Genomic DNA, 23675 nt, shown 5'->3' with positions numbered 1-23675 from the left:
AATTATTTTTGAGCACTGACTGATAGAGTGTCACATTTGCTTTCTGAGGGTTCTTGCACAAAACCAATAAAAATATTGGATAACATCCCCTTCAGACTATGGGGGGTGACTCATGCTGGATCAGAATGGGGTGAATTCGGCCCACGTTCCGATGGAGCGGGGTCTGCTCATGTGGCCATCTTTATTTGTGCATGTGCAGACCAAGGGAGCAAGTCACCGAACCATTCGCCCCAGAGGGGGTGGGCGGGGGCAGACATCGGCCCGGACCAGGGGAAAGCCCAGGGTTTTATGGGTGTTCCTATGAAAATGATGGGCATTCCCTGGGAACGCGAACATGCAGGTGCCTGCCAGGGGATGCAGGTGGCTGACATCATGCGAGGGCGGCACACTGGGGGAGGGAAGGGGGATGATGCATTGAGCAGCATGGAACTGCTTTCAATGTGGCAGATCGAAGCAGAAATTATCTTGCCTGTCGAGTCTATTTCTGCTTTCGATCCCGATGCCACGGGTCCGCACCTCGGGATCGAATCTGTATCAAATGCAGTTAACACTATGCGATTTAGTGTCATTTTTTAATCAATTTGGACTATATAATTGAATCAATAATGACACTTTTACACTGACAAATATTTGCCAGGTTATTGTACATGAATGCACATCAACATGGGAAATGAGACAGTATGAAAGGGTCCTGGTACATTATCTAATTGTCTTTATTTGGTTTTTACGACAAGTAGCAAATGACAGTTAACATAACATACATACAACATCACAATACATAAACAATTACAATTACACTACTACACAGACAAACTTAAAACATCCTGCATTATGGAAAAGAACCCTATTCCCCCCTCCCCCCCACCAATATCCCTCAACGGAGAATCCCTACTTCATCCTTTCCGTCTAAGCTCGAAATTATGTTGATATTCCTGGGGAACGTAAACATATATTTTTTTTTTTTATTCTACTATACTATGCTTCCGTGCTTGATTATTATCAATATTGTACCCCTTGTGAGTGTGTTTACCCTAGCTTAATACTCTATCTAGAGAATAATATTTTTAGTGAATTTCTCAGTCATTTTTGTGATATGTTTTCCGTTCTCGTTTTATTCTGTGATTTTACAAACTGTATATTTTATGCCCGTGACAAATTTATTCAAATCCCACCTACCCCCATTTTTAAGTTTCCACTTGCATAATTTATGTATCTCTATAGTACCGTGAATGCTGCCATTCACCCCATATGTTAAAGAATTTATTTATATTATTTCTAGTGATATAAACTTCCTTCTCGTGTTTAAATGTGTTGTTAACCAGATTAACCCATTCTAGTATCCCCGGAGTGTTTTTGGCCATCCATGCTCGTGCAATGGACACCTTAGCTATTGAGCTTAGATTCAGGGCCAACTGTTTTGATTGACTGGATATTCCCTGTTCAGGCCAGGCTCCCAATATCAGTGCTACCGGGTTGATTGCCTGTTGGGGGATTCCCATTCCAATCAGAATACCTCTAATTTCCCTCCAGAATTTTTGCACTGAGTTGCACTGCCATATAAGATGCCAAAAATTACATCCCCCTTCCCCACATTTAGGGCATCCATCTGCCTCTTTGCCAGTAAACCTACTTATTTTAATTGGGGTAAAATAGATTTGGTACATTCGGGTCCAGCGTTCCAGGATTTCAACCCAGGTCTTGACCAGGGTTGGACCCGGAACGCTCGCGGGTCCAGGTGCAGTTTGAACGGGTATCCCGGGTCGACGCGGTTCACTACACTGTAAAGGCGCCACTGGGAGATGCTGTCATAAAATCATTTGCAAACCGGGATTTTGTACCTGGCATGCAACCCGGCTTGCAAACGCTTGTGAATGTGAAAGGGGAATGAATCGCATCATGTGTACACAGCATTAGTTTATACACATAGTTAAAAAAGTTAAGCAAAACAAGTAAAGGTTGGAAGTAAAATGTTTTATTTATAAGTGCAGAAAAATAGAGACAAATAATTTTTTGACAGGTACCAGTGACATGGAGGCAAAAAAAAAAAATGAGATTAGTATTAATTAAACAAAGTTGGCACTTATGACAGTGAACATATGAAACAGAATATTCATTTTTCTTCAATGGGAATAACACATAATAAGAAATAAACTTTCTCCAGCAATGTCTATTGAAAATTAATTTCCAGTGAGACACTACGTTAAATCTACTCTATGATGTTATGTGTTTGTAAGACGCCAGGAGCCACAAGAGTATGCGCTTACATTATTTTCATTTGTTTACCTCCATATAAACCTCAATTACTGTCAAAAAAGTCTTCACATGTAAATTTGATAGAAATTTGAAGCCTTCAAAGTTTTGCTGGATACCCTCGAGTGAAAGAGGAGGAAAAATGTATAAAACCTGGGGACGTTGGTGCACATTAATTAAAAATCATAGTTTAACAATGGGACATATTTAAGTATTGAATATATAACAATTTTCTAATTTTTAAGATAGAGAGGGTTTATTTACTAAGATGGGCGTTATATTGAAGATGGGATGTTGGCCATAGCAACCAATCAGATTATATCTATTATCTTCTAGAAGGTGCTAAATAAATAAGTAGAATCCGTTTCGTTGCTATGGACAACTTCCCATCTTCAAGAGAACTCTCATCTTAGTATATTTACCCAGTAATGTTAATTTTCACTTAATTTAATTTCTTTATAAGAAAGTTTGCAATCTACTGTACTTGAAAATGCAACCCTTTGCTTGCCGTCAACATGAAACTAACCTCTAACCATGCGGACACAGACGTGTCCTTATTGTTATAGTCACATCAAACAGCCCCTCTCAGCTCACCAGGTCCCATGTGACAATACTAGCGTCAGACGTTGTTTGCTTATTTTTACCCAAATTGGATACACCGAGAGATGGCACTGATTAATGTGATATGTGCCACTTGTAGATCCATGACACTATGGAATTTGGAATGCAAATAATGCCCCAGCCGCTTCATAGTAGCATTTCATACATAGATTCCGTCACACACAAATATGCAAATGAGCCAAGTGAGCTGCCAGACATCTCAGATCTAATGGCATTTTGAGGCTAAATTATGAGGTCATATTTGTACATATCCTCAACTATCAGTTTTCAAGAGACTCCGAACACCTAATCATATAACAATGAAAAAATCTAGAGGGATGTTATTTAATTATTGGAGCTTCTTCACTTCTTAGTGAGTAGGGTGGCGTCCTCTCCGAACTGCAGAGATTAGAGGCAGGAAAAGTACATCTATAGATACTGGAGTAAGTATTGGAGTGGGAAAGAAGAGGGTAGAGATAGGAAGGATCAAATGAATGGAGCAGGGCAGAGGATTCAGGTTGAGTGTGGGAGGAAAGAACAGTGGTCAGAGATGGTTGTGGAGCAGTAGAATGAGGGAATAGTTAATAATAGCATACCCCAACGAACATCCAGAAGAGGATGACTTACTTGCCAAACACTGTTAGTGGCCCATGCATGGCCTCTGGAAGTATATCATTTAAGAAAAGCAAAGAAACAGTGTAATATAATGAATGTAGCTGATACCCCAAAAGCCATGATGTATGGTCCAAATCCTTTCCTTCTGGTGAAGGAAACCTCCGGAGGTGCAGGAAGAATCTTTTGAAGTGCCCATCTGTAATTACTGTACTATGTGTGATTCTTATTTTTGTTTTGTTAAAGAACATGGTTTAGAATGTGGAAGAATGTAAAGTATGGTTTATTGTTAATTTTTATACCACACAAGTGAACCTCTCTTTGTCAAGGATGCCTGGTGGTTGTTCCTTTCAGTATTTGTAGTTTCTTCTTCTTTCTTTATTTCAATAAGATAAAAAGAAGGCCCTTATTTATGACCTCTCAGAATTGTGCAGCCTCGCTTGCTTCTCCACTGGACATTACCACAGGGAACAACCAACCAGTGTTGCCAACTCTGAAGTTGTATACATTGCTCTTATCCATGAGCACTCCATACTTCATAATGATTTCCTCCTTCTTTCAGAACACATGAATAACAACGGGTCCATCTCTTTACCCTGCATATGTAGCAATGGTTGACTCAACTAAAACCAGGGAGCAGAGGATGACTAGCATTAAGGCAGCAATTCAGGAAACATCAAGGAGTTAGTACCAAGGTCATTTGGGTCCAGTGTCATGGAAATATATAGTCAGGGGGTCATTCAGAGGACTGTTGTTTAGAGTGGACTTTATGTCCATGCTGAGTGGAGGATTACAGAAATTAAGCAGGACCTAGGCTTCTCCTTAGTGAATATGGTGCCTGGAGATGGTAAGGTTAGGGCCACAGTGCTCACCAAGACAGGACTGTTCAGCTCAGAAGCAGGAAATACAGTGCAGATCTCAGAATTATTCAGCAGCAGGTTAGCAGTGTAGTGCTCTGCAGCCAGGATCCAGCCCAGGAGAATGATTCCCACAAACCTGAGTACAAGCTGGGAGTGATCAAGGACACAGTCAGGATCTGCGTACACATGGAATGGGGAGGGCACTGACTGGTTCTGCTGCACCCAGCAAAACCACACTGGGCAGGAAGTCAGTGAGCAACTGATACCAGGGCCCCATGGGATACGTTTATTAGATCGACATGCATTTTGTCACCTCCATTAGGTTGACATGCAGAAAGGTCACAATGTGTCTAGGTCGACACAAGCATTAGGTCGACATGGGCAAGGTTGACAGTCAAAAGGTCGACATGGGGTTTTTCACTGTTTTTTGAGTCGACATGTGCCAACAGGTGGTATTTCATGCCCTAGCATCCACTAGGGCATGGTGGGAGATTAAAATAGTGTGTGAGGGGACACAGTGCTACGTTTCAGTGTACATGTCGACTGTGTCAACATGGGGTCAAAAAACAGTGAAAAACTCCATGTCGAACTTTTGACTGTCGACCTTGCTCATGTGTTGACCTAATGTCATGTCGACCTTTCTGCATGTTGACCTAATGGTGTCGACCCAATGCATATTGACCCAATGATCCGTACCCGGCCCCATATATAAAGTACTCTGGGCTTCACTAACTAAATCGGGAAGGGACCCCCCCAGTAACACCAGTGATCACCAGATAGAGGGTAGCGTGGAAGGTTTGTAAAGCAGGCGGGTACCCATAGGATCAAGGAAGGGCAGGTGGTAAGCAGGACTTACCAGTGTTGCACAGATCTGGAAGAAGGGGTCTTTCCTTTCCGCCTCCTGTCGGCTGCTTATGTTCAGGAGATGTGGGGGAATCAGAATGGTTGGGGTTACTGTTTGCAGCTGGTGTCTTGTCTAAAGGTCTGTACTCTTGTCCAGGGCCCACTCCATTGCATACGGACTCAGGGTGGGGTAATTTAATTTGGGAGTTACCAGTTACCGCCATAATGGGGGATCTACAACAAACTGGGGAATGCAGCTCCTCTGTGCTGTGAATGGAAATCACACTGCTGTCTACTTACTGTGTGTGGGCCGGAGTCTCACTGCTGTTGCAATGGTGCATGCTGTGTTGGGCAATATGACTGTGAGGTTGTACCTTAGCGCAGAAGGATGCAGTCCTCCTCTGGCTCCAGTGCGTCTCACCCGCTCTGTAATTGTGACTGGCAATTGTCTGGTAAAGCAGCCAAATCGCTCTTGTTTTAGGTATGTCGCTGAACATTAGTGAAGTATTCCACTGCAACACATGACATCCTGTCATGACATGCACGTGACAGAAGAAGAGCCTGGGTGCTGGAAGTTGGATGACAAGCGAGATGTAAAAGGGTAGATGAGGGCCTCCACATGCTATGCTATGCACAGGTTCTACATGGGCAGTGATTGGTCAGCCTATTGCCTGAGCAAGCGTACTACATCTGGACACCACACTATGCGGTTACTATTGATTTTAAATTCTTAGCACTTTGCTCCTATCCTAGTGCGTGTGTGTGTTATGTATATATATAAATCCAAATTCTGCCAGCACTCTAAATATAATGGAACATCTTGCCCCGGGGCCAAAAGAAGGCTGATGTAACTGGGATGGGTATTCCCAGGCCTCCCAATACCTACATCAAACCCCCAGGTTGCTACAGCTGTTTGTCGTGTGAGACATGTAAACACATGATAACATGTAAACAGTTTAAACATCCTCATACTCATCATCAGGTCAGTTTTGACATGTAAAACATCGCATTTTGTGTACATCATTGTCTGCCCGTGTAGGTTGTATTACGGTGGGCAGACAATAAGGTATTTTCCTAAGAGGATGGCACTCCACCGGTCGGCCATAAACCTCTCTTTGAAAGGGAGGGATGTGGACCAACTGGTGGCACGCCATTTTAAAAGCATGGGTCACTCAATTTCTGGGTTTTACTATTGATAATGTAGCTAAATCAATGCGAGGAGGTAACAGAGCCTAAAAATTGTTACGTTAAGAATCTGAGTGGATTTTTCATCTGAATACAATTTCACCCAAAGGACTAAATTGAAAAGATAAATTGGAATAGCTTGATGTAAAATGTATGGGCATGGGTGTTCTTTCTTATTGTATTGTGAACTTGTATTTTGTTATTTCATATGATTGTTTTTTTTTTAAATCTTTGATGAGTTTGTGTTGTTTGCACCAAGTTGCACACCTAGTATGTGGAAGGGGGCCCGTTGCATCATGGGATGCGAGGGGAGACTACATCATGAGTCTCTCTGTACCCATTCTTTGTGCAGGGATCTATGCCACAATACAGGTGAAGCCCAGTTGCATTAACACTATCATTATATATTCATTCACTCCCATTGTTATATGTATTTAATGTTGTTTTTCTGTTACAGGCAGCTCCTGGCCCCCAAATTCTACAGAATACCCATGGATTTCCCTGGACGAGGTCTGATCGCGGCAGAAGAGTGAGAACAGTCACTCAGGTCTTACTTTAGCTGAAATGGCAATCTTGCCCAGGTGCCAAACTCTAAACTCTGTTGTGCACAGAACCTTCAATCTAGAAAACAGAAGAACGGGCACTCAGGGACTCTTAGATGCTGTGAACAAGTGGACTAATTTTATACCTAATTGGTCAACGTTTCGGGGCCTATCCCACGTCGTCGGGGGATAGGCCCCGAAACGTTGACCGATAAGAAATAAAATTGGTCCATTTGTTTACAGCATCTAAGTGTCCCTGAGTGCCCGTTCTTCCGTTCTCTCTCTCTCTCTCTCTCTCTCTCTATATATATATATATATATATATATACATACAGTACACACACACACCTTACAACTTGTCTCTCCACTTATCAAGTATGCCACTACAAGATGAGGATAATAAAATTATTACTATTCGATAAAGAGTATTTTGATCCTTGCAGAAGTGAAGATTTATTTTTGCTATACCTAATGATATTATGTAAGTAAAATGATGTTCCATGGTTTATTCAAGATTTACAGTTTATTAGGGTTTTAGACAGTGTTTGGGATATTTTGCTATTTGTGCTTCCTACGTTGCCTTGTGACCAAACACTCTCCTCTGTATTGCTTTTGCTGCTATGAGACACTACTATGAAAAGTTATTTAATTTTGCAATTACTATTATATGATTTGAATTTATAAAAGCTGAACAAAAAATAAACTCTAATTTTGTCAATTGTATCAAAACTGAAATTGAATGATTGCCAATCATTTTTTTAAACAATATTGGAGATTAATAGGGTTATATCCAATTGTTTGACAATTTAGATTAATTGAATTATTTATTTTTACGTACATTGTAAAACCTGAATTATTAGTTCATTAATCAATAGCATACAATTATATACCACAACAAATGTTATAATATTAAAACTATAGTTTCTCAAAGTGTGGCTGTGTGTGTTTTATTGCCTCATATTTTCTTAATAACATGGCCTTTTGAAGGCATCCATTAAGATCTGAAGAATTAAATTACCAGGAATGTAATGTAACACAGTTGGAAATTTCCTGTTAAATTAGCTTTACTCACTTTTAATGGATGTTCTAATTGGACATAGTTATTAATGAAAAAAATTACACTGTTTGCAAGAAGAACTTAGATCTCCCTGTAAAGCTTTGCTCAATATACTTTTGATTAATCATTTTTTCTTGTAAAACTTTTAATAAAACTTTTCTTGCGTTTTTTCCACAAGATGGTAATTTTTTTTCTCAGAAACCATTGGATATTATTGCTCTGTAGCTTTTAAAGAAGAATTCATAATATTTTATCTGCAGTTAGATAGATATCTTCAACGTGATGTCAATGTCAAAGTAGTTTTAAACTAGTGTTGATTATTAAGATAATACAGTTAACAAACGCTCTCAATTGATTGATGCTAAACTAACCTTAAATGCATTTGACCCTTTGAGTGCCAACATCTCTGATTGAAAGCACAACATATTTGATAAAATTGCCAGTGTTGCTCACATTTGTTATATAAATTCAAATAAAAAAATGTTATGTAAAAAAAAAATATATTTCCTATATAACGTAAACATTACAGGTCATTAGGAGGATGAATAAAAATGTTTGCTTGGCAATTTTCTCACCTATTTTGATAAATTCCCTTGGCACTCACAGCTCAATGATCAAGTCCATACATGTCTTAGCTGGCATCTGCAACATTCCATAGTCATGGCATTAGCTTGTAGGATCTTTCTGTTATCACCTCTGTGACATCATATTATGAAGATTAAATCATCCTACCCTACCGAATCCCAGGATTCCTTGGCTCTGTAAAACAACCTCAAAGTGAAGATCCCTTAGTCTGAGTCTGTAAAAACTTGAAGACAGGTAACCAATAATTGTACAAACTTATACCAAAGATGATGGTCTACTTAATATGATAGACATTCTAAGTAGAGGGTTATACCCAGTACTGATCTGCCTCCACTACTTCTTCTACTCTACCTCCAACTAAGGACAGCACCGGTTCATACTGTGCATGTATATAAAAAAGAAAGAAAAGCTCCCAATGATATTGTACTGTATTTATTTTACACAAATAGACATGAACATAAATTACATTTTGGTAAAATGAACTCTTGCCATATGTCTACATAACAAAGTAGACAAAACAGGAAATGGAACACAATGAAACAGCGTCCAAACATCAGGTAGATTCCATTCATCCCCAATATCTCCTCCTCGCCAACACATTTCGATTATACAAATTATATCCTCCTCATGGAAATAGTAGACTCAGCACCAGTATATATTGTTATGCCCCGTGATATCATAGGGCCTTATTCTAGTTCACTTTTTCTGACAAAATCCTTCTTAAATGGACAAAACCATGTGCACTGCAGGTGGGGCAGATGTAACTTGTGCAGATAGAATTAGATTTGGGTGGGGTTTTACTTCAAAGTGAGATCTATATTCCAGTGTAAAAATGAAGCAGCCAGTATTTTCCCTGCACAGAAACAAAATAACTCACCCAAATCTAATTCTCTCTGCACATTTTACATCTGCCCCCCTGCAGTGCACATGGTTTTGTCCATCTAAGAAGGATTTTGTCAGAAAGAGTGAACTAGAATAAGGCCCTTAGAGATAGAGATTTTCAGTGTAAGCAATAGATGCTAAAGCTGCCTCATGTTTTTTATACACAATATAATAATGTAATCTAGAGTCATATACATAAGGGAGAATATTGCCTTGATGGGTCTAATTCCAAAACTTGTATTCTGAATAAAAAATCCTAATTAAATACAAATTACTTATATACGTACATTAAATACAAATATATATTGTTTTCTTCTTTTAAATGAGAATATTCTTGCATGCAAGACACCAAAAAGCAAGTAACAATTAAAAAATGAGAATGACGTTGATTTTATAATAGCCACAAGGCTTACGATTTAAGGTAGACGTGGTGCAGGAGAAATAAGCAGATCAGATGTTCTCAAATGCAAGTCTCAGGGCACCCCAACTGTCCATGCTTTAGGCATATAGTCATAGGCAAATGCAGGGGGGAGGGGCCCTCCAGTTGCCGGGAACCCCCCCTCCTCTTGGCAAGTTGCTCAAATTAAGACAACAATACCAATGGTATATAATATGATTACTAGAGCTTCTGCAACATCATGCAGTGTAACAGAAAGAGCAGACCTGCTGCATATGCCAAATGGTAGCAGATTTTTCTAACAAGTTTGCTGTTTGTGTGGAGTCCTACCAGAAAGAAGAAAAAGGAGACTTATCATAGGTGGAAGAATGTGTGCTTAGAAAGTGCAGTACTATTTCTAGGATGTTTGTATAAAAAAAGACTTTTAAATTCTGTGTAGTCTTATTCCGGAGCAATATCCATACAGCAGGCTCTCTCCCCGGGCTCCTACAGAGACAAGTCTCCGACCACAGAGGAATAAGACTACACAGAATTTAAAAGTCTTTTTTTGCTAATTGGAGATTATGAACCCTTCCTGTTGAGTTGCCCTCGGCTGGTCCAATTAAAGAACCACCTCTACAATAATTGAGGACACTATTGTGGACATTTTTAGCCTTATATAGTGTAAGTTTACTTCTGGAAGCGCTAGAAGTGTTGACACCTGTTTTCTGTTGTATCCCATGATCAGTAATTGAAAATATATCAAATATTATACACTACTAGGATGGAGCCTAAGGGCTATTTCACACGCTTCGGCTCCTGCCGGGTGGCGAAACCCCGTACGGCTGAGAAGTCGTGCCGCACAAGGAAGATTGGAATGGTGGGGATGGCCACAGCCCGGCAGCCGTCCCTTCCAGTGGTGGCAGCAACCGGGGGGCTGGGCCGTGGCCGTCCCGTGTGAATGGACACAATCGTGTCCATTATTCACTACTGTGTTCGGCACGGCATTTGGCCGTGCAGGGTTTCGCCGCCCGGCAGGAGCCGGAGCATGTGAAACAGCCCTTACTGTACTCAGACTATCGTAATATTTTTTGTTAAATTAAGCAAAAGAAGATGGCTATATTCCCCTTCTCCCAATTTTGAACAATAATTATTTATTATGAAATGCAATCATGATTTTCTTTATTATAATTTGTTTTACTTCATTGTCCTGCCTTACTTCCATTGTTAAAAAGTATGTATTGTCTTTGGTAGCAGCTTCAAGCTGTAATAAGAATCCTTTGCAATATCCTGGTTCTAATAAATCCTAGCCAGCAATAAGAATTTGCTGTTTGCAATTTGTCTCCTTCTTTCCTAATCCCTCTTATGCTTCGAGCTATGTCTTCAATATTATCATGAACTGTGCAAACATCTCCTTTACCAGCTACAGTATTAAAAAAACCTAAAGTCATCTATTTTTATAAAGCTACTACACTAATGGGTCTCATTTTGTCAAAGTATTATGAGTACATTGGTGGTCTCCTTTATTATTGTATTATTATTACTGTATGTTTCATTAATAAGGCACCATCAAGAGTCCTTGGACACATAAAATTATATAAGTATAATAAAAAAATAGAAAAAAAAAAGAAACTGTACAGGGGGAAAAATCAGGCAGTGAAATAGTTACAGTGACAGTAATTAAATCTCACTCAGTGACTCACTGTCCCTGGAGGACACAGAAAGGATTAGAGTCACTGCAAATGTGAGTTCACTGGAAACAAGTAGAGTACATGGTGACAATTGAAATCCTGCTCGTGAGAGCTTGAATACATTAAAAAGGTCACCTGTGAGTTCAAGTATGTTGAATATTGCATACAAGATGTTGTGGAAGGTTCCAGTCCTATAAAATGGCATTCTCAGCAGATATTACTCTAGGGGATCAGTATGAAATCCCAGCGGTCAGAATCCTGATGGTCGAAATACCGATGCCGGAATCCCGACCGCCGCAATGCCAACAAGGGGGGCCATGGATCGGGCCCAGTGCCTCCCTATGCTCGGCACACTATTTTATTCTCCCTCTATGGGTGTTGTGGACAACCATAGAGGGACAAAGTGCCGGCATTGCGGCGGTCGGGTTTCTGGCGACGGTATTTCGACCACCGGGATTCCGACCACCGGGATTCCGATCGCCTCCCTAATCTAGACTTCTGTTTCTTGGCTCGGGCATTTTGAGGAACATTATTCCATTTTCACTATATAGTGCTTTACTATCTCTGCAAGTTGGTCAGCTGTATCAAGACCACCATGGTTAACCAAGAGTTTGTAGATGAAGCAACAGGCAGGTATCTCAGGTGCTATGAATGATCGATGGTCACGTCAGGATCTTCAGTTACAGGCACATTTTGGTCAGGTGGATGAGGTCATGTATCTAAGAACCATTACACTTAGTCATTTGGTACACTCAGCAGTACAGATGCTGTAAATAGTTTTGGTAACTCCCAACAAGGTAAAATTTCGCCTTTCAATCTTTTATAGTACTAAACCTTGGCTGTCTTTAACACTAAGGGGGGTATTCAATCCAGGATCCCAAGCTATTTTCGTTCAGCTCGACTGTAACCCAGCGGCCGGAATGGAATGTTCCAGCTGTTGACTGTCAGAGAAAATGGCCACAGATTGTCAAAAATGGCAGTGAATTTGACAATCCACAGCTGTTTCTGACAAAACAGATCTGCTTTGTTTTAAAGTCGGATCTGTTTTGCCGTAATCTGCCTTCAGTGCTGTCAGAAACATCAGCATTGAATAGGCAGCGGTTGCTATTTCCACAGGCGGAAATAGTGGGCAGGATTAAATACACCCTAAACTGGCTAATATTATTTTCCAAAAATCCCTCCTGGGGTCAGCGGGATCCTGGAATTTGGCCCAAATTTGCTGGGATGTGGCTCCCCAATCCCAGGCAGCGTCTGAGCACCAGCTCAGATTCTGGTGCTCAGACTCTGCTGTACTTGCACATGTGTGCTGGAAACAGAAGCAGTGGCATCTTGATGGATGAAATTTCAACAGGGGTCAGATAAGTATACTAACCCTCCTACTGCCTCCCTTAACCCTCACATCTGGCAGCCTAACCCCCTACATTTTTTATGGGTTTTAGAGAATGAGCTCATAAGACTCTGCCGCCTTTTCCTCAATGCCCTTGGATCAGTCCCTACTGATCCTAATGAAATTTTTTTGAACAAGGGGGTGGGTTTTGAAAAAATGGCGCTGAGTAAGGTTGGAATTTGGACAATACTTATCTATTCATGTGATTTTCGATGTTTGTAAATTCTCCACCTCCCGTGCTTGTTTTATTTACGGTCATCAAGGGGGAACATGCAATGAAATATAGAATCAATTGGTAATGGTATGTGGGATGTGGGAATCCCATTACCAATTGATTCTATATTTCATTGCATGTTCACCCTAACCCCCCTGCGCAACCTGATCCTTACCCTCCCTACTAGTGCCTAACCCCCATGACCCAACCCTAACCCTTACTTGGTTCCTAAACCTAACTCACCCACCATGCAGCCTAGACCTAACCTTGCCCTCCCTGCAGCCTAACCCTAAGTCCCCCCCCACTAGTGCCTAAACCTAACCCCCCCTTTCCTGGGCCCTTTATCTTACCGATTGGTATGCCAGCTGCCACTATTCTGGAATCTGCATACTGATCTTTTTGAATTCTGCCACTGATCTTCTGAGAGCAGTCTGGATGCCAGCATCAGTATATTGAACAAATGAGGAGTTTTTAGAATAAAATAACATTTAATGGTACACATACATTGACAAATAAAAATATACTGTAATAAAAAAAACATATGCGCTGCCCTCGTGGCCACTGATAAGTAAAATATACTTGGATCCGTTCATATAATTGCCACCAGAAAGAATGTAAATTGGAGGAAGGGACCAATCAGGTCACAAGAATTGGTGCACTTTCCATAATAGTAGAAACTGTTTGAGGTACAGTAGGTATAATTACCGATGCAGTTCACCTGGGGATTTTTATATCCTTTAGAAATAACTGAGTGAAGTGTCACAGGCAGTTTGTAAGAGAGAAAATGAAAAAGTACAAATTGAGTGTTATACCAACATGCGACCTTTTAACAAGAGAAATATTGTAGGGTACTGGGTTGGCGGTGCTCCCAAAAGATTCAGCAGGATAACTGAATTAAATGGGTGTCTTTGAAGAGACATAGGAAGAACGACAAGGTTTTTGGGGCACACTTGAAATAATAAAATGGTGAAAAGATGGTGTACAAATGTGTGATATAAAATCTAACCTTTATTGATTACACTTAAAAAGCATACACACGTCAATTTAGATATAAATATAAGTAACGATTTTTTCAAGAACAATTTTATAAAAATATATATCAATCGGCAAGTGAATTAAACTACGGATTTTATTTTATAATCGTAAATACACAATGCAGAATACGAGATTGTAATACAATAACCGTCAAGTGGGCGAAAATGATTTGACAGGGAATTTACCAGGTCAAAAAATGTTTGAGCAAGACAAATCAATACCAAACAGTAATGCAGTGCACATGAATGTTGCAGAGCTTCATGATATTGTGGTTTGTATTATTATTGGAGTCTTGCTTTAGACCCTCCTTTGATATACAGCAAATAATGGACCCGAATCCAGTGAAAGAGGTAGCAGATTTACATTACTATTGTTAGAACAGAATTTGATGGATAAAGAGAAAGATAGAAAATGCTCTTCGTATGCATTCGCTACTTCTGCTGTCTGAATGTGTGATACAGCACTGGATATTCCCTGATGGTCTCCCAGGAGGTACTGATCCAGCCAGTCGCTGCTTAGCTGCTGAGTTCAGATGGGATCAGGCGGCCCAGCGAAGTATGGCTGTATATGGCATCAGATGAGAGAGCCTCAAATGGAACTAGGAGCCAGTTGTCACTTCTGCTTTTCCCCGATGTAGCTCAGGAGAATGAGAGAGTGAGCGAGTCCACGTAATAGGTTATAGTCAATTAGAATGAAACAAAAAGGGAGATGAGAGGGTGAGAAAGGATATGCTCACAGGGTAATAATATATGTGCCCACTGCAAAGTTCAATGGGTTAGTGGTTACTGAGCCAGTAATGGAAAGTACTGTGCACAATTCCACATGCAGGGGTGAGTAAGGTCTTTATAAATCTTGAATCATTGTATGTGCAAGATAGATTGATTTATCAGCAACATACACAACAGCAAGTGGCTCCAAACATTTCTCAAAACAATATATCAAATTATATTGGTTGTAAGCACCAAAAATTGGTAACAGTTCTCAGAATGAAAAAATGAAAAAAAACAGGAGTTAACAATTCACTTGAATTTTACCCTTAGGGCTAATTGCAACAATTAAAGACTGAAGATTGTCTACACCATATCAGTTAACTAGTTATTGTTACTGATAGTGGTAACAGCGGTGGAGCAGGGTTGGTGTATTGAGAAGAGAATTCAATAAACGGTTTAACAATAGTGTACAACAAAGTTTAAACCTGCGGGTCACATTAATAGTAGGCGCTCACTCCTTCATATTGCGGACATCTAATTATAGCGTGCCCCATACGGTGGAGCGCTGTAGTCCCGCTCAGTAGCGGTACTGACTTGCGTCCACGCACCAGACACAGAGTCTGTGCGTGCGAGGCAATCTGTGGGTTTTAAATACAGATTACCTTATATGCCTGGTAGCGAGATCAAGGTGCAGGAAGAGCCGTGCGGTGAACGTTTCCCACCGTCTAAGTAGTAACGGCAGCGCTGGTCTGAGAGGGACTGCGGGAGGGCTCAGAGTGGCTGGAAATGCCCTGACGTCGGAAGGACACGTGTTTCGCCCCGATTGGGCTTGATCACAGTGACGTGCTGGACTGGGGACTCCCTGTCAGTATAAGAGAGGTGGGCAGGCCAATCCTGCGTTTAGAAAGATGATGGACACATGGATGTCCCAATAGGAAACGGAGGTGTATATATCCGCTTGTGTTCTCAATAATGGAATTATTGAGAGCTAAATTGGCTTTGTTTGCAATGGGCTAAACCACCCTCAACACAATGTTTAGGATTATGACAATGAGGCACCGATGGTGTCTGTTACCTATGGTTAGAGGTACTGAATGTGGGATACCGATGGTGTCTAATGATATAAAGGCTATGAAAAACTAATGAAAAAACATAATTAAAGTTTATTAGTGTTAGCGCACTAGGAGGTAGACTTGGTTTATGTCGACTAATGGCACCCAAATTATGGTGTTTAGCAAATGTAAAAAATAAATATATATGAGAGGAGTGTGGTGATTATTGCAGTATAGTATTGCTGCTGTCGTAGTTAAATATGGGTTAGGAGTTTAAAGGTTTGTAGACACAGGTCATGTGGACACAGATCATGTCGGCTATGGCCCCCTGCATACAGCGCTGGGGTCTGAAGATGTGTGACACCCTTTGTGTCTATGGGGATTTGGAGGCTTAGGGTGAAGGTATTAATTAAAGGTAAAAAAGCACTATAGGGTCGACATTGTCTGTGTCGACTGTTGACACCAAAAATTGGTGTTTCCCACAAGTATAATAATAAGTGTGGAGATTATCACTGAATGGTAAAGTGATTAATAAAGGAAAAAAGGAAAAAAGATGGTTTGAAGTAAAGGGGATGTTGATAGATTCAAAAATGAGTAAATATCGTTATGATGGTCACGCTGCAAAAATAAGGAAAAACCAGTTATAGGGGTAATATTACATTTACATTGTTATTGGTAGTTATCCGTTCTGAAAGAAATAAAAAAATAATATATAAATAAATAAATAATATAAAAATAATAAAAAAATAATAAAAATAAAAAAAATAAAAAAAAATAGTAATAAAGATATTGATAGTACACAGTATTAGTGTCATAGCATAAACGTACACAATATTTGTACCATATTTAATAAATAAACATTCTTTGTTATGGTGTATCTAGACATATGATACTATGATCACACTAGTGGCATGAAATTGATTATTATCTTGATTACTATGTTGATACATGATAGGAACAGAGATAGGAACAGGATATCTTACTACCATACTGAGAGTGGATGCAAAGACATTTCAATTAGATAAATACATTCTCTATAGTGCATATAATTAATGGACTGATTCTAAAGAGGTAAGCTGTCCAAATGGGCCATGTGTCCTATAAGAAATTATGAAGTCAATTATCATTCTTATATACTGTAAAAACAAAAAATTGGCACAAATTGGTTCATATGCAATATTAGGACCAAGGATTTTTTGGAGAATATATTGAATGACAAATTGGTGGAAATAATTGATTATATAGGTTTTCTGATGGGTGGGGAGATAAAATTTTTTGAATATGGTCTGATTGGTGGGATATGGATAAGATGTATTACAAGAAGGAACTGAAATTAATGTCTTCGTTGAGTCCTTTGGGAGAAAGAGTGTCCAGCTGAAAAATCCACCAGCTTTCTTTTTGTAGCAAGGTTTGATTAATGTCACCCCCTCTGCGCCCGAGATGGATTTGTTCAAGTCCTGAAAATGTCAATAAAGAGGTATCCGAGTTGTGGTATTTGAGGAAATGCCTGGCTACTGAGGTTAGTTGTTTCATCTTCGCTTTATCAGTAGCCGCATTCCTAATATTCCCAATATGTTCAAGCAGTCGTTGTTTGAGTGGGCGAGAAGTGAGACCAACATATTTCATCTCACAGGGGCAGGAAATGCAGTAGATAACATTGGGACTTTTACAGTTGAAGTATCCATAGATGGTTATTGGATCTCCATAGCGGTTGTGTATAGTCAGAGTGTTTCTAATGTGACTGCAGGCTTTGCAGTTTCCGCAAGGGTGACTGCCTTTGATTCTAGGTTCTTTTCGTTGATTTTTCACAAAATGGCTGTGGACTAGATTGTCCTTGAGGTTTGGGGCTCTTCTCCAACTCAAGTCAACCTGAGGTTTCAATTTCGCCGCCAAGTCCCTGTCCGTGAGTAGTATCGGCCAGTGTTGTTGCAAAATGTTCTTGATGTCCCTCCACTCTTGGCAATATGTGCCAACCATTCTGATTGTAGGTGGTTCAGCTTCTTTAGTTTTGTTCTTAAATAGGATTTCTTCCCGGGGGGTATGTTCCACTGCTTTTTTTGCTCTCTTGATGTTCCGATTGGAGTAGCCTCGTTCCCGTAGTCTGTTTGTCAGCTCGTCACACTTGGCTTGAAAGACTTGTTCATCAGAACAGTTGCAGCGTACCCTAAGGAATTCCCCTTTGGGTAAATTTTTCACTGTTGGGGGGAAGTGAGAGCTGGTGCTGTATAATAAACTGTTTGTCGATGTAGACTTTCTGTAAAGCTCAGTACAGAGTTTGTTATCTTGACCTCGGTAGAGATGTAAATCCAGGAAAGTTATGCTTGATGGGCTACTTTCGTGTGTGAATTTCAAATTTAGTTTATTAGTGTTAAGTTTTTGGATGAAGATGGTGAGTTGGTCTTGTGTGCCCTTCCAGATTATGAAAATATCATCGATGTAGCGCATCCAATTGTGGATACACGCTACATCGTTATCATCCTGAAAGACCACCTCCCTCTCCCACCATCCAAGGAAGAGGTTAGCATAGGTAGGGGCACAGGCTGCCCCCATAGCAGTCCCTCTTCCTTGGATGTAATAGTGATTTTCAAAGACGAAGTAGTTCTTATGTAAAACAAATTCCAGCAGTTCCAGAAGGAAATCATGAAATGGGGTTTTTCCTTCCATGTCCAGGAAGTAACGTACTGCTCGAATGCCCAAGTTATGTTGAATACAGTTATATAATGACTCAACGTCCAGTGAAACTAGGAGATGATCTTCGTCTAGTTGGATATCATGTACTTTTTTAAGTACTTCTGTGGTGTCCTTGGTATATGACTGAAGGCTGGTCACATGATGGCGCAAATGGATATCCAAAAAAGAGCAGGCGTTTTCGATCAGTGAGCCGTTGCCTGAAACGATAGGCCTACCTGGAGGTACCTGTAAGCATTTATGAATCTTTGGAAGTAGATAGAATGTGGCAATTCTAGGATTTGGGGTTTGCAGATAGGAGAGTTCTGATTTGGTTATTGTCCCATTGGAGAAAGCCCTGTTAATCATGCGGTCATATTCTAATTTAAAGTTTGTGGTTGGATCAAAAAGTGTCTTTCTATAGCATGTTTTGTCTTCCAGCTGTTTGTGCACCTCAGCCAGATAAAGGTTGATTGGCCAAAGAACAATATTTCCTCCCTTATCTGCCGGTTTTATTTCAATATCATCCCATTTCTTAATCTCTTTGAGGGCTACAGCTTCAGCCTTGGTGATGTTGTTGTGTGTCCGAGCCCATTTCTTCTTGCGATGGAGTCGATCGAAGTCTTAGGCCTATCGTTTCAGGCAACGGCTCACTGATCGAAAACGCCTGCTCTTTTTTGGATATCCATTTGCACCATCATGTGACCAGCCTTCAGTCATATACCAAGGACACCACAGAAGTACTTAAAAAAGTACATGATATCCAACTAGACGAAGATCATCTCCTAGTTTCACTGGACGTTGAGTCATTATATAACTGTATTCAACATAACTTGGGCATTCGAGCAGTACGTTACTTCCTGGACATGGAAGGAAAAACCCCATTTCATGATTTCCTTCTGGAACTGCTGGAATTTGTTTTACATAAGAACTACTTCGTCTTTGAAAATCACTATTACATCCAAGGAAGAGGGACTGCTATGGGGGCAGCCTGTGCCCCTACCTATGCTAACCTCTTCCTTGGATGGTGGGAGAGGGAGGTGGTCTTTCAGGATGATAACGATGTAGCGTGTATCCACAATTGGATGCGCTACATCGATGATATTTTCATAATCTGGAAGGGCACACAAGACCAACTCACCATCTTCATCCAAAAACTTAACACTAATAAACTAAATTTGAAATTCACACACGAAAGTAGCCCATCAAGCATAACTTTCCTGGATTTACATCTCTACCGAGGTCAAGATAACAAACTCTGTACTGAGCTTTACAGAAAGTCTACATCGACAAACAGTTTATTATACAGCACCAGCTCTCACTTCCCCCCAACAGTGAAAAATTTACCCAAAGGGGAATTCCTTAGGGTACGCCGCAACTGTTCTGATGAACAAGTCTTTCAAGCCAAGTGTGACGAGCTGACAAACAGACTACGGGAACGAGGCTACTCCAATCGGAACATCAAGAGAGCAAAAAAAGCAGTGGAACATACCCCCCGGGAAGAAATCCTATTTAAGAACAAAACTAAAGAAGCTGAACCACCTACAATCAGAATGGTTGGCACATATTGCCAAGAGTGGAGGGACATCAAGAACATTCTGCAACAACACTGGCCGATACTACTCACGGACAGGGACTTGGCGGCGAAATTGAAACCTCAGGTTGACTTGAGTTGGAGAAGAGCCCCAAACCTCAAGGACAATCTAGTCCACAGCCATTTTGTGAAAAATCAACGAAAAGAACCTAGAATCAAAGGCAGTCACCCTTGCGGAAACTGCAAAGCCTGCAGTCACATTAGAAACACTCTGACTATACACAACCGCTATGGAGATCCAATAACCATCTATGGATACTTCAACTGTAAAAGTCCCAATGTTATCTACTGCATTTCCTGCCCCTGTGAGATGAAATATGTTGGTCTCACTTCTCGCCCACTCAAACAACGACTGCTTGAACATATTGGGAATATTAGGAATGCGGCTACTGATAAAGCGAAGATGAAACAACTAACCTCAGTAGCCAGGCATTTCCTCAAATACCACAACTCGGATACCTCTTTATTGACATTTTCAGGACTTGAACAAATCCATCTCGGGCGCAGAGGGGGTGACATTAATCAAACCTTGCTACAAAAAGAAAGCTGGTGGATTTTTCAGCTGGACACTCTTTCTCCCAAAGGACTCAACGAAGACATTAATTTCAGTTCCTTCTTGTAATACATCTTATCCATATCCCACCAATCAGACCATATTCAAAAAATTTTATCTCCCCACCCATCAGAAAACCTATATAATCAATTATTTCCACCAATTTGTCATTCAATATATTCTCCAAAAAATCCTTGGTCCTAATATTGCATATGAACCAATTTGTGCCAATTTTTTGTTTTTACAGTATATAAGAATGATAATTGACTTCATAATTTCTTATAGGACACATGGCCCATTTGGACAGCTTACCTCTTTAGAATCAGTCCATTAATTATATGCACTATAGAGAATGTATTTATCTAATTGAAATGTCTTTGCATCCACTCTCAGTATGGTAGTAAGATATCCTGTTCCTATCTCTGTTCCTATCATGTATCAACATAGTAATCAAGATAATAATCAATTTCATGCCACTAGTGTGATCATAGTATCATATGTCTAGATACACCATAACAAAGAATGTTTATTTATTAAATATGGTACAAATATTGTGTACGTTTATGCTATGACACTAATACTGTGTACTATCAATATCTTTATTACTATTTTTTTTTATTTTTTTTATTTTTATTATTTTTTTATTATTTTTATATTATTTATTTATTTATATATTATTTTTTTATTTCTTTCAGAACGGATAACTACCAATAACAATGTAAATGTAATATTACCCCTATAACTGGTTTTTCCTTATTTTTGCAGCGTGACCATCATAACGATATTTACTCATTTTTGAATCTATCAACATCCCCTTTACTTCAAACCATCTTTTTTCCTTTTTTCCTTTATTAATCACTTTACCATTCAGTGATAATCTCCACACTTATTATTATACTTGTGGGAAACACCAATTTTTGGTGTCAACAGTCGACACAGACAATGTCGACCCTATAGTGCTTTTTTACCTTTAATTAATACCTTCACCCTAAGCCTCCAAATCCCCATAGACACAAAGGGTGTCACACATCTTCAGACCCCAGCGCTGTATGCAGGGGGCCATAGCCGACATGATCTGTGTCCACATGACCTGTGTCTACAAACCTTTAAACTCCTAACCCATATTTAACTACGACAGCAGCAATACTATACTGCAATAATCACCACACTCCTCTCATATATATTTATTTTTTACATTTGCTAAACACCATAATTTGGGTGCCATTAGTCGACATAAACCAAGTCTACCTCCTAGTGCGCTAACACTAATAAACTTTAATTTTGTTTTTTTCATTAGTTTTTCATAGCCTTTATATCATTAGACACCATCGGTATCCCACATTCAGTACCTCTAACCATAGGTAACAGACACCATCGGTGCCTCATTGTCATAATCCTAAACATTGTGTTGAGGGTGGTTTAGCCCATTGCAAACAAAGCCAATTTAGCTCTCAATAATTCCATTATTGAGAACACAAGCGGATATATACACCTCCGTTTCCTATTGGGACATCCATGTGTCCATCATCTTTCTAAACGCAGGATTGGCCTGCCCACCTCTCTTATACTGACAGGGAGTCCCCAGTCCAGCACGTCACTGTGATCAAGCCCAATCGGGGCGAAACACGTGTCCTTCCGACGTCAGGGCATTTCCAGCCACTCTGAGCCCTCCCGCAGTCCCTCTCAGACCAGCGCTGCCGTTACTACTTAGACGGTGGGAAACGTTCACCGCACGGCTCTTCCTGCACCTTGATCTCGCTACCAGGCATATAAGGTAATCTGTATTTAAAACCCACAGATTGCCTCGCACGCACAGACTCTGTGTCTGGTGCGTGGACGCAAGTCAGTACCGCTACTGAGCGGGACTACAGCGCTCCACCGTATGGGGCACGCTATAATTAGATGTCCGCAATATGAAGGAGTGAGCGCCTACTATTAATGTGACCCGCAGGTTTAAACTTTGTTGTACACTATTGTTAAACCGTTTATTGAATTCTCTTCTCAATACACCAACCCTGCTCCACCGCTGTTACCACTATCAGTAACAATAACTAGTTAACTGATATGGTGTAGACAATCTTCAGTCTTTAATTGTTGCAATTAGCCCTAAGGGTAAAATTCAAGTGAATTGTTAACTCCTGTTTTTTTTCATTTTTTCATTCTGAGAACTGTTACCAATTTTTGGTGCTTACAACCAATATAATTTGATATATTGTTTTGAGAAATGTTTGGAGCCACTTGCTGTTGTGTATGTTGCTGATAAATCAATCTATCTTGCACATACAATGATTCAAGATTTATAAAGACCTTACTCACCCCTGCATGTGGAATTGTGCACAGTACTTTCCATTACTGGCTCAGTAACCACTAACCCATTGAACTTTGCAGTGGGCACATATATTATTACCCTGTGAGCATATCCTTTCTCACCCTCTCATCTCCCTTTTTGTTTCATTCTAATTGACTATAACCTATTACGTGGACTCGCTCACTCTCTCATTCTCCTGAGCTACATCGGGGAAAAGCAGAAGTGACAACTGGCTCCTAGTTCCATTTGAGGCTCTCTCATCTGATGCCATATACAGCCATACTTCGCTGGGCCGCCTGATCCCATCTGAACTCAGCAGCTAAGCAGCGACTGGCTGGATCAGTACCTCCTGGGAGACCATCAGGGAATATCCAGTGCTGTATCACACATTCAGACAGCAGAAGTAGCGAATGCATACGAAGAGCATTTTCTATCTTTCTCTTTATCCATCAAATTCTGTTCTAACAATAGTAATGTAAATCTGCTACCTCTTTCACTGGATTCGGGTCCATTATTTGCTGTATATCAAAGGAGGGTCTAAAGCAAGACTCCAATAATAATACAAACCACAATATCATGAAGCTCTGCAACATTCATGTGCACTGCATTACTGTTTGGTATTGATTTGTCTTGCTCAAACATTTTTTGACCTGGTAAATTCCCTGTCAAATC

General features: G+C 40.2%; 2 pseudogenes; one reads left to right on the top strand and one right to left on the bottom strand.

Moving 5' to 3' along the window:
- Window positions 1-14571: 14571 nt before the first annotated feature.
- On the bottom strand, window positions 14572-14688 carry LOC146065030 (5S ribosomal RNA; annotated as a pseudogene).
- An 8584-nt stretch (window positions 14689-23272) lies between these two features.
- On the top strand, window positions 23273-23389 carry LOC146065018 (5S ribosomal RNA; annotated as a pseudogene).
- The last annotated feature ends 286 nt before the right edge of the window (window positions 23390-23675 follow it).

This window comes from Crinia signifera, chromosome 3 (assembly GCF_055691185.1).
Source record: "Crinia signifera chromosome 3, ASM5569118v1, whole genome shotgun sequence".
NCBI classification, from domain to species: domain Eukaryota; kingdom Metazoa; phylum Chordata; class Amphibia; order Anura; family Myobatrachidae; genus Crinia; species Crinia signifera.
This window is presented reverse-complemented; position numbering and strand designations above follow the sequence as displayed.